This window comes from Eleginops maclovinus, chromosome 15 (assembly GCF_036324505.1).
Source record: "Eleginops maclovinus isolate JMC-PN-2008 ecotype Puerto Natales chromosome 15, JC_Emac_rtc_rv5, whole genome shotgun sequence".
Lineage (NCBI taxonomy): Eukaryota > Metazoa > Chordata > Actinopteri > Perciformes > Eleginopidae > Eleginops > Eleginops maclovinus.
The window spans coordinates 21,408,264-21,425,446 of NC_086363.1; positions in this window are offsets into that span (position 1 = coordinate 21,408,264).

Here is a 17,183-nt window from a genome sequence, read left to right on the forward strand (position 1 = left end):
CTCTGGTTGTGTTGGGGGCGTTGGGAGTGGGAGGTCCAGGCTAAACTGTTGTGTCTCCTCACAGCAGGGGTGTCGATCCTGGGGTGGTGATGGGGAGGAAGGGGTCTGGGAGGCTCTGTAAAGCCTCTAGCAGTGGAGGGGGTGGGAGGACTGCGTCCCAGGGCCGTATCTTTGAGGGTCTTTGCAAATATCCCCACCCTCTCTCTGTTGGTGGAGTCCATCATGGAGTTCCCAGGGGCCAATTGTTGATTGGAGGGCCAGGTGGACATTTGGTAAGGTGGCGCATCCTGTTCTGATCTCCATATTAATGTCAGGGATGACATGAGGAGGGGTGTCTGTCTTAGGCAGCAGGGTGGAGACCACAATGCGGGTGTCGGGGAATTCTTTACTGGCCTGCTCCGCCATTTTCCTCACTGCCTCAGCAGTGTCCCTACGGAGACTGTGCAGGTCATTTGCCCCCGTGTGGATCACAAAGTACTGAGGCTCCTGAGGGTCTCCTTTTTTAACAGCTTCATTGCCTGGCCTGTGGTGCTGCAGCATTTAGACAGCAGTTTTTTATCAGGACTTCCCATTTGAGTCAGCCAGCAGGACCACTTGTGGGTCTTGTTCTTCAGGCTGAGTAGAGGGAAGTTGGGATGGGCAAAGCTGGCTGTTGGCAGCTGGCTGTGTGGGTGTATCAGGAGGTGCCAGGGTGTTGTTGGGCTGGGTGCAGAGCACCAGGGAGAGTCTGTGTCTCTGTACTTGTCATTGTGAGGACTGATGAGAGTTTCTCTGTCAGGTCTTGGACTTGCCTGGTGAAGCTCTTCTCTCTATACTCAGCATCCTCCTTCTCTTTGGCTAACTGAGCACAGAACACACTGCTCTCCTGTTTGATTGCCTCAACACTTCCTCTGAGGTCAGATGCCAAGGCCTTGTTGTCTCTATTGAGCTGCTGGAGGTCCTCTTTTAGCTGCTGCAGAGTGTTGTCTGGGGGACCAAACAGCCTGGCCTGGGTCCACTCTTTGAACACAGCAACGTCCAGCTCCAGCAGGGCCATACTCTCCTTCAGCTGATTGTTGGAGCTGGCAGGTGTGGGAGGGGCAGAGATGGACAGGGTGGTGGGGTTCGCTATTGGGCTCTCATCACCTTCGTTGTCAGAGGGGACATTGATCCTCTTGGTGTCAACCTGGCTATCAAAAGAGGGAATGCCTCTTCGAATGACTCCAGGTTGGCTCCATTCCCTTGGACCATGACTTTTCCTTTGGTGTAGTATGTGATGGTAAGCAGAGGGTCATCTTTGTCAAGGTGTTCATCTTAACAGATTTTTGATTTGCCTCCTGAGTCGATGCCCTCTCTGGATACGTATGCATAATGACTGCACAGAATATTTTTCCAGATGTAGATGGAATCAGTGAAGAATATGAGGTTGTTCTTCTTCCCTCCTTCTTTTTGTTGGGCATAGTCAGTGAAGAGGACCTCTGGGTTTCCACACAGTGTCTTCTCCTTGTGTTTCTCCTTCACAGTAACACATATTCAATCTCCCTTCTCTCTGCTCTGAGCTGTATTCTTTTCTGCCTGCTGACCAGTTTCCATGGCGACCACTTGTTTTGTTCTAGGCTAGGCTAGGCTAATTGTTAGCTTTTCTAGCTTATAAACACTTTTTCTTTTCTTTTCTTCTTATCTTCATGAAATAATTCACAGATAGTAATGTTCCGCTACCTTCCTTAGTGCAGCTCCTTCCCCGGGATGCCAGCAACAGTGGCAGGTAGCAGCTAGCAGCCCACAGCTAGCTAGGCTTGTGAGTTGGTAGTTGAAAGCTAGTTAGCAGTTTCAACTCAAAAATACATCCAAAAATTGCATTTCTTCCTCTATTTCTGTGGATCAATGTCGTTAACTCCTCTTTAGAGTTGATTCTGAAGAATAATTTTAGATCTTCTCATAAAATGTCCCACTTTTTAGGTCAAATTTCAATTTTTAGTTCAGGAGCTCATTTCTGATGCAGCTGCTTCTCTCATTCTCTTTCTCATTCATTCTCTTTCTCTCTCTCTCTCATTCATTCTCTCTCTCTCATTCTCTTTCTCTCTCTCTCTCTCTCTCATTCCTTCTCTCTCTCTCTCTCTCTCATTCTCTTTCTCTCTCTCTCTCATTCATTTTCTCTCTCTCTCATTCATTTTCTCTCTCTCATTCATTTTCTCTCCGCACCTCTCTCTGTTTTTCTCATTCTTTGATAGAGTCCTTTTATCTTTTCGATGTTAAGTGTTCCTGGACTCAATGTTGTTAAATATGTAATTGTTTAAATAAATAAAAAGTTGTGTATAAGCATACTTATGCTGGCTTAATTTAAGACAAATTCACGTATGCCAATAAAATAATTTAATTCTTATTGTAAGCTTTTTTCTTTTGCTGATTTTTCAACTTAATTTAAGATACACATTCTAAGTTTAAGACAAAGTCACTAATATAGTGTGTCAATTAAAGCCAATGATCCTTATTGTAAGCTTTCTTTGCTAATTATAAATCGTAATCGAAGAAATACATTCTTACAGTCACCTCAACCAAAACACCAAAATACTAATTTGAAGTTATTCTTTCTTAAATAATGCAAGAATCATTGCTTGTAATAAGCATCTTTGTCAAGTTTCAAGGCCCATTACGGTCTTTCAGTAGCTAGATTCTAATTCTAGTTTTAAGAATTCTAGCCAAGCAAATTTGGACTACCCCATTGGCAGATTTTCGTTGTTAGATACAGGAAAATCGGACATGATTCAAGAATAATTTGCTTCTTTTTGGAGGGGCTGTTTTATCAGTGTATGCACTGACCATAGTAATACAGGTCTGACTTGGCTGGCTAACTGCTTGTTTAATACCAATAATCAACACTTTTAACGATGAATACCAACAACTTTCTAACTAGCCAAGTAGTGACAGTGAGTGCTAACGCTAACCGCTAGCGCCAGTCAATTTCCATAGCATAAACGCACACCGGACCCCTGGTATTGAAATCCTCATTTTATCTGACAGACCATTGTCTTCGTGTCATTAATGTGATACGATATCAACTGCACAAATAAAACATCTAGGCTAGATACAGTGATAAATGGCAAAAATACATAAAATGATGGGAGATTAAATGTATATGTCACAAGTTCCTGGAAAAAAGTCTTTTGCCAGTGATTGCCAGAGAAAACTCTGACGTCATATCCGGTTCCAAAAATATCCCTTTATGCATATGTAAACCATTGTCCTACATTTAATGTAATTGAATAATGCTTCTTTTACAGCTAGTTTTATTTAAACCGTCTTTATTCATTTTATTTGATCACATTTAATAATTTTCATTATTAATTGAATTTAAGCTATTTTCTAGGTATTTTCAATAAATACATTTTAAAAAATTGATTATTTAAATACAATTAAATTGGTGCAAACACTTAATCATAAACTATGCCAATATTTATTTTTTTGAGTGCATCTGGAACACTTTCCAGCAGACTGAAGCACAGACTCCTCAGCACTGAGCTGCCTCTATTCTTTTCTTTTAAATGTTGCTTTTGAATACATTTTTTTAACCCAACATGCCCCAGGTTTAACCCCAAGTTTCAGACAACATCTAGGGTTTATTGATGGTGAACACTCCATTCTCTTATTATACAGTATATTTGACAGTGTGGTGAAAGATTCTCTATGAAACTTTTAATACAAGACTACTTATTTCAATAATATCTTCCTTGTTTGTTTTTTTAAATACAATTTTAACTGAGGTTATTCTCTGCTTTTTGCATTTTTAAACCACTTCTTTGCAACAAATGAAGCACTTTGAACAGAGTCCATGACTTCTTTCTGCTTTAGTCCGTTTCAGAGGTTATTTCATATTATGCTGCCAAAAAAGCTGCGACCTTTTTATCTTAAGAGTCGAGGGGCCCAAAACACAAGGCTACCAGCATGAGAAGACAGATGGGTTTCAGCAAGTTTAATTAATACAATAAGTTCTGTTGTTGTTGTTGTTGTTGTTGTTGTTGTATGATCCTTGTATGTCATTTATAGAAGTGTTCTGTTTCATGTGTTGGAGAATTTTCTTGCTTTTGTTTTGACTTGCCTTGCTTAGCTGTTTTACCTGGAATTAAATGTATTTTGTTCTTCAAACCTGTCCCGCAATTGGGTCGACCGTGCTCTGCTCTCAACCGTAACACACCTCCGTTTGAATATTGTATAGAAACTCAGATATTCTAGCATGACAGTTATTACATGAACATTATTCAGAGAGTTGATAACCAGTTAATGTGGCACTTGTATTCTGGTATTACTGATACATTAGCTGCCTCAGGATTTCTAAACTACACTGGTCCAGATGAAAGGCATATAGGGATAGGAATCCTCACTGTTTTCACCGATGATGGTTCACCTACGATGGGTCACCTACCTCGTTTCCGGTGTTCAACAGTCTTGTTGTTCTTTTGGAAGGGGCCATCGTCCTCTCAGATCTGCCAGACCTCTCTACTGCCTTTGCCTATCCTTCTTGTCTACGCTATGCTCTAGATATCACGTTTCCCAGAACACCACACTATCCATCACATCTTCATGGGACTTTTCAAAGGTTGCTCACAGTTGGCTGGAGTTGAAAGACTAAGCTCTAACTCTAATTAAGAAGCTGGAAATAGTCCTCCCAGATCTACAAGACCTCCCCATTTGATTTGCCTGACTGCTTGCACCTTGAACATTCAGTTCCAAAACCATAAGTCTGGCTTTCGGCCTACTCTTTAAAACTTTTATAAAATCTTAGAGAAACCTGCAAACCAGGTTCCACTCGAAGTCAGAAGCTTATTTTTTCTTCTACCTTGTTTTACTTTTTTTTTTAATGCACGCTGGCCTACAGCCCTTGAAACATTTCAAGGACTCAGAACTGTAGCATAGCCACCATCGAGGCTGTCCCAATTGTCATTTTTTAAGATTTGCCTATTTTTTTCTGTAAAGCCGTGTGAGCTTTTACTGTATAGTAGAAGTGTTGAAACTGTTGTGATCCCTCAGAGTTGTGTAAAGAGAAGCTATTGGTTTTTCACATATCTTGAACAATTACACAACTCATGTGTGAAAACCTTTAGAAAGACGGCTTTTACCGAAAGTTAATTTTACAACATCATTACTGTGAATTACATTCTTTTAAATCATTTAAAGATTTTTTTGTATTTCATTTAACAGATAGCTTTGAGCAACACCTGTAAACGAACAGCCTGTCCCTGATGGCATCGCCCCGGCTCCATCAGACCAGAAGCAATCTTGCTTGCCTTTTCTAGAACTGCACAGACCAGCAGATCTCAGCTGCTCCTCAAAACTTTCAAGAACAAACCACCACCTTCATGGCTCAAGTCTCAGCAACCTTTGCTGCCTATACACACAAACTTTGCTCAGTACCAGATGATGCTTCCAAATATGCCTGGGTCTTTAAGGATGGAAGTCAGCATGTGTGTGACGTGTACAGCACAAGGTTGTGAAGTCTTGTTCTTGTATATGATGTGATGGCCGAGGTGAGGCGTGAACTTGAGTGCAGAGAGAAAGTTAGAGAAGTTAGAGAGGAAAACTATTAAATTCAGCTCAGGGTTAAGAATGTCTGTTTGCTGCCATTGCAGGAAGCCAAAATAAATCAGAGAGTGTTTTAACTGCACCCAAACGTCTCTTCATCATTCTCCGGTGAATTAGTCCAGACGGCTGGCCCTGACAACGACCCAAACGTCAGACAAATTTCCAGTGAGTTTCCCAACCATGGTTCAGAGCCGAAATACTGGCTGGTGAAGCCAAAGAAGGTAACACCTGGGTCGCTGCTTTCTGACCGCTCACTCACTGCTCACTCACTGCTGCACATGAACTTCTAACCTGGCAAAGCACACTTGACTCTTGACACAGAGAGCATGAAAACAGTGCAGCTCTGAGCATCAGCAAACCATTTCAACTTGCTGACTTGTAACATTTTTACTGTGATGTCGTGAAGGGCCCTAATAAATCAATTAGATTAAATGAAACATATCTCTCATGTTCATTTAATAGCATATTGGACACGGTTAGTGTTCGGCGAGGGTGTCATAACATGGATTGATAGAGCTGAAACACATTCAGAGGGATTGATGGGGTTTTATTTGATTTCATTACTCTGCATCAGTGTTCAAAGGGCCAAATGATGTGCAAGCACAAATCAGTGAAATTATGTATTTCTAGTCATCTTTCAAGTGCGCTGACTTAATGCCAGCTCATCCTGTCTGTGTGGTGTGGAAGCATGACAGACAATTAACTTGATAAATGTTGAGGCTAGAGGAGGGTTTCTCTGATGGAGTACAGCACTCTGTGAAGATCAGAGCACACAGTGCATACACATGTGACCCCTACATTTAAATGACATCTCTTTATTTAAATCCTTTATATCTTTTCTGCTTCTTCTTTTTCCAAGAGGGTAAAGTAAAGGATGTACACACGTTTTCTACTGCTGAATAGTTGTTCCTGAAGCAATTCCTTCAATGTTGACCTCTGATACTTAAGAGTTGTTGCTGTGCAAACAGTGTTCACATCTGTTTTAGTTTAGCCCTAGAATTGAAATAAGAAGTGAGCTGATCCTCCATGACGTCATCAAGTCAGTTTGAGTAGGATACAGATTGCAACACCTTTATCTTTACGTTTATGACTGACAGATCGCTGCGGTAACACCTGTCAATCAGAAGGTAGACATGCACTAGAACATATGCTAAATAAACATCACACTGTATTAATGAAGACTGAAACAAATTCTATCTTAGGCCATAAACTCATGATGGAAATTTGCTGAGGTAATTAATCAGGTTGGAGGAAGAATTCAATTCAGTCTTCAGTCTTTTTTAGAAACGTGCAGGTTTTAAGCCCTTCTGCCATGAATCAGAATCTTCTTTACATCAGAGAGATGGAGGCTAAGTCAGCTCTTTTATACAGTTTTTGGTTTCACCTCTTAATTTATTGGTTAACACAATCTCGCAGAACTGTTTGTTTCTGTACAACATCGTCTGAATCCTTTTGTACACTGACCAGTCACACATTATTGTATAATAGCTGGTATGTTTCCATATCTCACACAATGGTATCCTTACCAAAATAAATGATTAAAAAGTAACAAAATGAAGATTAAAAAACCTAACCCTATACCATCCCAGAAATGAGCAACAAGACTTTCAAAAGATAATTATAGCACAGTGAAAACGTTGTACATTTCTTTGAAGTTATGTTAGCGCTATTTCCATCACATTTTATGCACATTTTCCAAAATATCATGATAAAAAAGCTGAATGGAAATGGCAACATTTGATCAAATGTAATCCTAAAAGACCAGCAAACACATAACTCATCTTAGGGAAAAGTGAAACAGGACCAATACTATGCAGTGGCGACTCATCATTAGGGGCAGGTGGGGCACAGCCCCTCCTACGATAAGCAGATATGAATTAAAATAATAATTCAAAAGATGCGAATACAATATATGTTTAAATATATGTTAAGATCATGTTTAGTCATATCTACATTGCTGCTTTGGACTGAATTCTTTTGATTATCTGCTGGACAATGTGTCCCACCCCCTCCAGGACACCCTGTCCGCACTGTGCAGCTCCTTCAGTGACAGGCTGCTGCATCCGTGGTGTCTCACGGAGAGATACCGCAGGTCCTTCCTGCAGCGGTCAGACTATAACCATCATGGCCCCCGGTAGAGCCCCACACATATAACATCACTGACTATAACACATCCTTGTTGTGTTAATAACTGTGCAATATATACCATGGCTGCTACACTCAAAAATGGTTTCTGAGGTCTATTGTTGTGTATTTTGTAAATTGTGTGCTTCTTTTTTGTATCTTGGGTGTGATAATATTAAGCTGTGGGACGACTAAAGGTATTTTGATTCTGATTCTAATTAGTGTCCACAGTTTGCCTATTGACCCGGGTGGAGCGATGTGGGGCAAGCTCAGGGCTGCCCTTCCCTCACTGTGAAAATGAACGAATACTGTGAAAACTAAACTGCGCATGCTCAGAGTGGTTTTCTATTCAAAGTGTGCGGCAAAAGAAAAAAACAAGTGGGGCAAAGCGCTCGCAGCCCCACTAAAACGTCATGTCATAAGTCGGAGCTGATTGGCTGTAAGTGGTAGTGTGTGCCGCGTAAAGTGTAGAGGAGGAGACGAGGGAGCTTACACTACATCACAAGCAGTAAATAATACAATCAGAACATGAAAGAAGTTGACCATCTATTGGAGCTTTGGTGAGCGAAAGTATAGTTTATGTTGATCGTCTGTGTTTTGCCTTTATGCAGCGTTCACACGGTTTTGTTGTGGGTCTGGCGCTTGGGGTTAATGCAACCAACAACCAATCATACTGTATATGCCTGCTAGCTGTCCCATTCAATGTTAAAACGAAGTACACTGGATATAAACTCCCCAAACATACCAGTTTCACTCACTGTCTCTGCCACCTCTTTCCATGCCTGGTTCCTCCTGTTTGTGTCCCTGTATGTGTACAGGGGACTGGTCGTACAAGACCGGGTGATTCCCTACAGTTACTATAACTTTTTCGTCCATTTTTTTGAAAATGACAATATGAGCTGCGACTATGGCTTTCCTGGCATATTTACATACACGCGGTTTGATTGGCTAGCACTTGTACTGGCATATTTGCATACACGGGATTTGATTGGCTGGCGCTTCCGTCGACGCTTGAAGAGTTGAACTTTGATGAACTTTCAACGCGAGCAACAGAGCCGAAGCGACGCAACGGAACCACAATGCAGCTCGGCAAAGCTTGACGTCACCCCATTCAAAGTGAATGGGAAGGTGCGTCAAGCGTCAACGCAACGGAACCGTGTGGACGAGCCATTAGTGTGTATTGCGCAGCTCGTTAAGGGTTAGAGTGCGTGATGACATAGCTAGAGTGTAGAGGGTCTTTAAAATCTTCAGAAAAAATATTTTAAAACTGCTCAGTTAGTCGGGACTGCTCAAGAACCTTCATCATATAAAACTGACCCACCGTTCTGGCCCAATAGTGATCTGAGTGACAAAAACTCCATCCAGCTTCCAAATACATTCCCATGTTAAATTTGTCCGATCTTTTTTCAGTCCAGAAATAAGTACACTTTAGAGAAACTGCAGTCATGTCCATATTTTAAACATTCAACACAAAAAAAGCACACAGATTTGTTCGTTAGGGCTGGTAACTCGTAATTTTTGAACTGGAAGCAAAACTGTCAGAAGTAAACCTCAATGCACTCTGAATGAGCCGCCCTCTGCTATATATATATATATATATATATATAAATATAAACATGTAACTCAATGGGTGGAACCTTCACACCCTCTTTTACCTACACTGTGCGCCAAATGCTACTCCTTCCACATACTTTCAGCTAGAGACTTTATTCCAACTGTAAAGGTCCACTATTATGCTTTTCCGGTTATAAGCCGTCCTTTCGTGTGTTATGTAGCTTTTTCTGCATGTTAACGGTCTGCAAGTCACAAACCCTCAAAATACACGCTGTAGCGAGTAAAACTCTAAATCAGAAAAGACGTGTCTATGTTGCCCTCAACACCTCGTTGGAGATTTTTCTTTTTCCATTTTTTTCTTTCGGGGCTATTGATGTCATTAAATCAGACCAATCAACACGTTGGCACACCCATAGCTATAGACAAATAGGCACACCCTCTGCCAACCGACCATTTACTGTTGGAAGGCTGAAATGTCAAGGAAGTACTGTGCCCTGAAATGTGAGGGGAAATGTCATCTGTTTGCCTTACCGAAGGCAGAACCACGAAAAGTGGTTGAAAAGTATTTTTAACACTTTTCCTTCAACGGTTCGACAAAAAGCCTTGTCGGAGTTAGGACAGAGAGTGAATAAAAATACTCTACAGAGATGCTGTATGAGAAAATCAATGTGATTTTGGAACATTGAACAATGTAAATCTATTCTAGTACTCCTCAACAATGGAATTATGATCAGTAAAAACGGCCACAATATGGGACCTTTAAAACAGTCACAAGACATTTAGCTATTAATCTATTTCTGCTATATTTGATATCTCTCACACTTTTTGAGATATTTAACTTTGTTAGGAGCTTAGTAAAGAGGCCTTCTTCAGATTTTACCATTAGTGTTCGACTATAGCAAAACGCTACAATGATGATTGAATGATGCGACGCATGACATGTGAGGTGCGCGTAACCAATCCAAGCTACAAGGACCAATGCGGTTCAGAGCCCAGACCACCGCTCTGATGCTTTTAAAGCCACTTCGAGATTTTAACATTATCAGGGCACAAAGGCCATTGTGGCCGTAAGACGTACAATTATTTTCGGGGCATCACGGCCAGACCGAGGGGCAATGAAGGCCATGGCCGTCATGGCCGTCATGGCCGCCGTGAAATTCCTACCCTGGCAGTTACGGTAATGGCATTATACTTATGGGAAGAGTAATCACTTAAATTACTCGATACTGAAAAAATGAACGCTGTTATTCCCATCACTGGTAACAACAACAGTGGCAAGAGCCACCAGCATGTTGTCGTATGCTTGAAGGACAAACAGTGCAGATAAATGCCTGAGTGTGGGAGGGAGAGCGTGGGGATGCAGGTAAACAGCTTATTTAGAGAGTGAAACCGGGTCCAACAAGTTTAAACGTCTTTGGGACTCAAAACATCATTCACAAAATATCAGTGTTTGGGCAAATAATAAAACACATCAATGCAAAGAGCATGAGCAGGCCCCTGTCAGCGTTGCTGCTGTAAAGCCCTCGGGAAGTGTAATGGCAATGCATAAAAACAAGCATAATGAAGGCTACTTGGAATCCCTTTAGTTTCAGGGAAAAATTAATCAAAAAGAAAAGTATTCATGACATATAATTGGTGATAAATACCAAAGTATATAGACAAATATTTGTTTGTATGTAAAACAGACTTTAAGCATCAAAACATAATCTAAAGTGGTACGTAGTTGCTGTTGTGTCTCGTCAAATGTTAGTCTTATCAGGTTTCTTGTTTCTGTCATCATGGCCCAGGTCTATGGTTGGTCATGTTTTATGTTTTGTTTAGTCATTTTTATCTTGTCTCCCACTTCCTGTTTTATTTTGGTACTCACCTTCTGTGTCTCGTTCCAGGTCTCTTGACACCCTGTCACTGCCCTCTCAGCGTCAGCCCCGCCCCTGATTGTTTCCACCTGTTCCCTGTTACCTCATCTTTAAATAGTCCTGTCTCCCCTTTTCTTGTGCCAGTTCGTCTTGTCCTGTCTGTGGGTCATTAACCAGCGTACCAGCATTTTGTTTATTTATCCTCCATGTGAGCGACTTGAACTCTTGTTTTTGCATTTTTGGAAATAAAGCATTTTTTTATACTTTAACTCTGTCTCATGGGGTCGTGCATTACTGCCTTGTGTTTGAAGTTTGTGACAGTTGATCTGCGGTCATCATTCTTAAGGTCTATGGATAATATCCTGTGTAAAACTTAGCAACATTGAAAACTCTGAAAATACTTCTCTCTTCTCTCTCTTTTCTACTCAGCTGAACATACTAATCCAATGAATGTTGCTTCGTAGTAGGCCCCTCTGCTCAACTGTGATGTTGACACAATGCTTGCTTTGGGTAAGACTAGTAAATGTCGCAAAAATAAAAACTTGGTTTAGGTGAGAGAACAATCATGTTAAGGATTAAAATGTTGAATGTTCAAAGTGGGGGAAAAAATGTTTAATCATAAAAAGTAAAGGGTGGGCTACAGCAGAGACCACTCTGTGTGTCTCTGGCAAGTCCAGGGAAAAAAAGCAAAAGCTAGATAGCAACATAAAAGGGACAGAAACGTTGTTTTTTCCTGCTCATTTCAGATGGAAACATTGTTTAATAATCATGTTCTGGTCGATGTTTGGAATAAAGGTTTTGCAGCTCTTTGAAATGTCAGTGGTACACAAAAAGGGGACTCTGATGGCAGGAAATAGAGCTTGGGGGCCAGTGTCTCACCATAGACAGCCACTCTGTCTGTTTTGCGAGTGTGTACACTCAGCAGGAAGAGATGGATCCACACGGCCTCAGTATCTGAGGAAGCCCTCATCGCCATTGAGCTGAGCCTCCATGAGACACCTGATCTGAATCCAATCACGGCAGCCGTCTATGTGCTGCCCAGGAGACCGGCTGCTGGCCTCTCTGTCCCCATGAATGTAATCCAGATCCATCTCAGCCTGCTGCTGCCAGCCCCCCCCCTCCCCCCTACTATACATGCTACATGATGTGCTCTCTCTGTGTGTTGTCTTGGTTTACTGTTGGTTTGTTTTGTCAGTGGTTAAGATTGTAATATTAAACACTGCTTTTTGTATGTTATCTCCAGGTCTTTGTTGGCTTGTTAAACAACTGTGCGTAGTGATGGCAGCCCTTTTAAATCTTGCTTTATGACATGTTGTCACTTTGAATGTGCTGTTATTGCCTTAAGGAGATGAATGAAACAGGGAAAAATGCCTGAGAGAAAGTAATTAGGTCTCAGTTATCTGTCAGAGGCCAGATGAGATGCACCAAATGAAAACTGAGCACAATATTTCTTTTTGATCTGTGAAGTCCTCGGGTGCACTGCATCTAGCAACTGAGGGATTAATATGTCTGTCGTCATTATCATTAACCGAATTAGAGGGATTGAGATTGCTGGCTGCTAACTTCTTTTTTAGCTTTATTGAATTTGATGAAACAGATGTGATTCTGAACCAGAGCCATGCACACAACAAATAATTATAGTAAGTTCTGGCAAAGAGTGCAAAGGTGACAATAAATATTATTTATTTATAGGTAAAACTTGAAGTTCAGCTAAAAGGCAATGAGCTCATCACACACACAAACACACATCCTCTTTCCCCAGTTCATATAAACTGCACTGAAGACCCAAATGTCCTATATATTTACATAATGCTGAAAACATGAAGAACCCTGATCATTATAGAGTACTGTGTGGGTTTGTTTGCACACCATGAAATAAAATGGTTAAGGGAGATGAATGCAGCACTCCACTTCCTGCCTGCTCACACTTTCTGAATCCAGTTAGTCTCTGCCAGGCAGACACGGTGATGGATAGCTCTGCTGTTTGAATGCAAAATGGAACAAAGTTAACATTTGTTCTGTTTCTAAAAACATGCAGCGTTATTTCCATAAATGCAATCAAACAGTTGCTGAAGTCAGCATGTATGCCGGTTTGGCGCTGACCCATTTCAATACAAGGACACACTCTGTTGCCCGTCACACTCTGGAGTAAAGCCGATGAAGGAGGATGTTTTGCATCCCCCCAGTGGAGAAGCTATCAATGAAAGACGTCTGTCCATGCAGCCTTTTGTTAGACCAAGAGATGATATCAGGACCAGTAGCTGACACAGCTCACAGTTTGAGATGTCACTCATATAAATGTATTCAAAAATTCAAAAGGTTTAATGTCACATCATATACACAACTTACAGTGTAGTTGTTAGTGATAGTGGTATTTCGTCTTTCGGCACAAGACATTACACAAGTATATATCCCCAGAAAGAAGAACAAAAAAAAACATGATAAAAGAAAATACAAGAAATAGAAAAAAGGAATTGAATACATATATATACATAACACATACATACATACATACATACATACATACATACATACATACATACATACATACATACATACATACATACATACATACATACATACATACATACATACATACATACATACATACATACATACATACATACATACAAATGTAGATAAAAAAATCTCTAAACAACATATATGGTTAAAAATAATGTAAGTGGACATGTAATAAATATGAAGAAATAAATATTTAAACACTGATTCTTGAAACTTTGGCAAAAACATGTCCCACTAGGAAAGGTGCTAATTCTGTTGAAAATTAATAAAATTTTCATGAATAGAAAGAATCAAGGTTATAATCAGGGGGCCCTTTGCACATTTGTAAGGTTCTTTCATAGGTTTGTATTTCATTTGTATTAATTTAAAGATTGTATGCTGGCGCATTGCCTACAAAATCAGTTGTCCTCGGATAGGAGATAATAATTTCAACTTGATTAAAAAAAATAAAAGTAATAATTGAATTGAATAATATCTCTACCACATGAAAGAGTACATTGTAATATCTATAAAAAACTACAAACAGTGAGTTTAGAACAGTATTTACTATTATTTTGTGGTAGCTCAAAATGTGTCCCACATATTCGTCACCACCGTCAGATATTTATATAAAGCAATAAAATCTGGCAACTACAAGGTCAACTACATTTCTGAGGACCCCATTGTCAAACCTTGACCTCTACTGCATGCTCCAAGATCACCCAAGCTCCTGTAAGTTTATCATTTTCTCTTAAACTTGTTCATATTTTTTGACACTGCTACTGTCACAACCATAACATGTCACCACCGTTTCTTTTTTATGAATAATATTATATTAGATTATGACATGAATGTATACTTTTCAAGAAGGGGTCTGAGATAGCTAGCAATAGAGGGTAAACAAGATGGCTAATGTGAACAACTCAGGCATATCATGTGAAAGAGTAGGTTTTTGTCACCACCGTCAGATGTCACCACCGTCAGATTTTCTGTCTGACGGTGGTGACATATAGTCTGACGGTGGTGACAAAATCCCCCAAATGGTCCTCAAAGGAGGCTAGAATATAATTGTTGATCACAATAAATACCAATATGACCTGTAATGTTTCATTACTTCCATTATTTCTGTAATACCACCAATATTTCTTCCATACAAGCCTACACTGCATGCTAGTACAATTGATGAACTATACCGTCAGCCTATTGTCCGACCCTAGGGGATGAAGTGTGCCTTCCATCTCTCTCAATTCACTATTATGCCATGTTTATTTTGCTTACATCATTTAGGGTGCACATAGTGCACCTACTACCTACCTACATAGCATATAGTATACAATTCCCCTTGTAGGCTATGCACCTCCAATGACTACTATGTCATGGCATGACAACATTTAACCAAATCTAACATGCACTGTAATTCCCTACAATTTCATAGTCATTACTCTCAACATTGACTTTGTATTTTAGGAAGTTATGGCTAGACAGCAGCTATCAGTTGAGGAGAGAAGGAGAAGAAACAGGGAATATCAGAAGAAGCGGAGAGAAAAAATACACAGTGAGGCAGAGTTAAAGGATGAATACCTCAGAACGGAAAGGCAAAGATGGAAGAAGAGGGTTGTGGAAGGGAAGCTCAAAAATATCAATGAATTGAATGAAAGGGAAAAGAGAAGTCAGAGAAAGGCTTGGAAACGTAGACAACAAGTATCAGGAGAACGTAAGAGAAAGGGCTCAGATCACCCAGAAACTCCCCCAGACAGTCCAGTGGATCAGGCCATACACGAGCCAGCTCGGTGTAGGCAGGCTATAGCAGGAGAAAGGGAAAGAAAGAAAACAAGAGCAAGATACTCTAGAGAGCTGAAAGCTATGAGAAATAAACTTCAGGAGGTAACAAAGGATAGGAACAAAATTAGAAAGCGTTGGGTACGAGAACAAGCTAAGAATAAAAAAACACAAGAATCACCAAGAAAAAAAACAGAGCAGCTGCTGCGGGGAAGCCAACTCAAAAACCCTGCCATCAAGAAAACTCTTCTGTTCCACAACGCACTCATTCATGAATTGAAACAAAACAAGTCTGCCCACAAGAAAAATAACTTGACTCTGTCAGGCAAGGTTCTGAAAAAATATCGACTAATTCACCAGACAAGGCAATTCGGCGTAACATATAACACACTGCGGCAGAGGAGGCTTACTGACAAAAAACCTGCATACATTCAAACTCAGAAGGTTCAGGATTTCTTCCATAATGCAGCACGAATGACAACTGACAAACAGGACACAATCACACGCAAAAAAATAAAGCATCAGAGAATGATCTTGACGGATACAGTATTGAACCTCCACAAGGAGTTCACCAAGAAGGAACCAGGAGTGAAGCTCAGCTATTCATCCTTCTGTGCCTTACGTCCATTCTATGTCACAGCACCAAGACCATCGGATCGTAAGACATGCCAATGTCAGTTCCATGAAAATGCTAAGCTGATGCTTGAAGTCCTAAGAGAAAATGGTGTTGTCAATTCTAGGAAACTGGAGGATAGTTTTGAACTTGTCTGCTGTTCACAGATAAGTGAGGCATGTCTTCTGCGCTCCTGCACCCGGTGTCTCCACAAACATACTCTTCCCACACAACAGCAAGACCAGACCAATGTTGAATGGCAGCAATGGGAAAGAGTTAAAGATCAGACAGCAGATGGGCTCCACTTCAACACAAGACTTGTGATGCACAATGGCACGCTGGGAGAGCTTATCCAACTTTATGAATACAAACTGAAGACAGAAACAACAACACACGTCTGCTCAGTTCAGAACCAGACCAGAGAGTACAGGAGCATGATTGAGAAGTGCAATGAGAGCACAGTAATTGTGCATGTGGACTTTTCTGAGGCATGGAAATGCAAGTATAGTTCTGAGGTACAGTCATGCCATTTTGGTCAGAACCTCCCACAGCTCAACCTGCACACTGGCATGTACTACACAAAAGAACAGAAAACAGGCTTTTGCACAGTATCAGAATCAAAGCGACAAGATGCGTCTGCCATTTGGGCTCACATGGAACCAGTCCTAAAAGATGTTCGTTTAAAGTTTCCAAAGGTTGACACCATTCACTTTTGGTCAGATGGCCCCAGCAAGCAGTACAAAAACAAAAAGAACTTTTCTCTCCTCTGCAGTGTCCCTCCAACTCTAGGTTTCAAGAGACAAACCTGGAACTTCTTCCCCACCTCACATGGGAAGGGAGCCCCAGACGGCATTGGAGGAACTGTGAAACGGACTGCAGACAGCCTTATACTGCGGGGGCATGACATTGTCAATGGGAATTTCTTTCATGAGATGGTTGGCAGAAGTCTTTGCAGCACTAAGCTCTACTTAATTGCTGAAGCTGACGTGCAGCCATACGATGCACTCCTTTCTCAACCACTAAAACCTGTACCTGGAACAAGGAAACTCCATCAGGTCACACCAACACACCGAAACTCTGAGATCCATTGCAGATCACTGTCCTGTTTCTGCACTGAGCCACAGATGTGTGAGTGTTTCAGCCCAACACTATTCCAGCTGACCGACAACACATCCAGGGTACAGGTTGAGGATGATGGT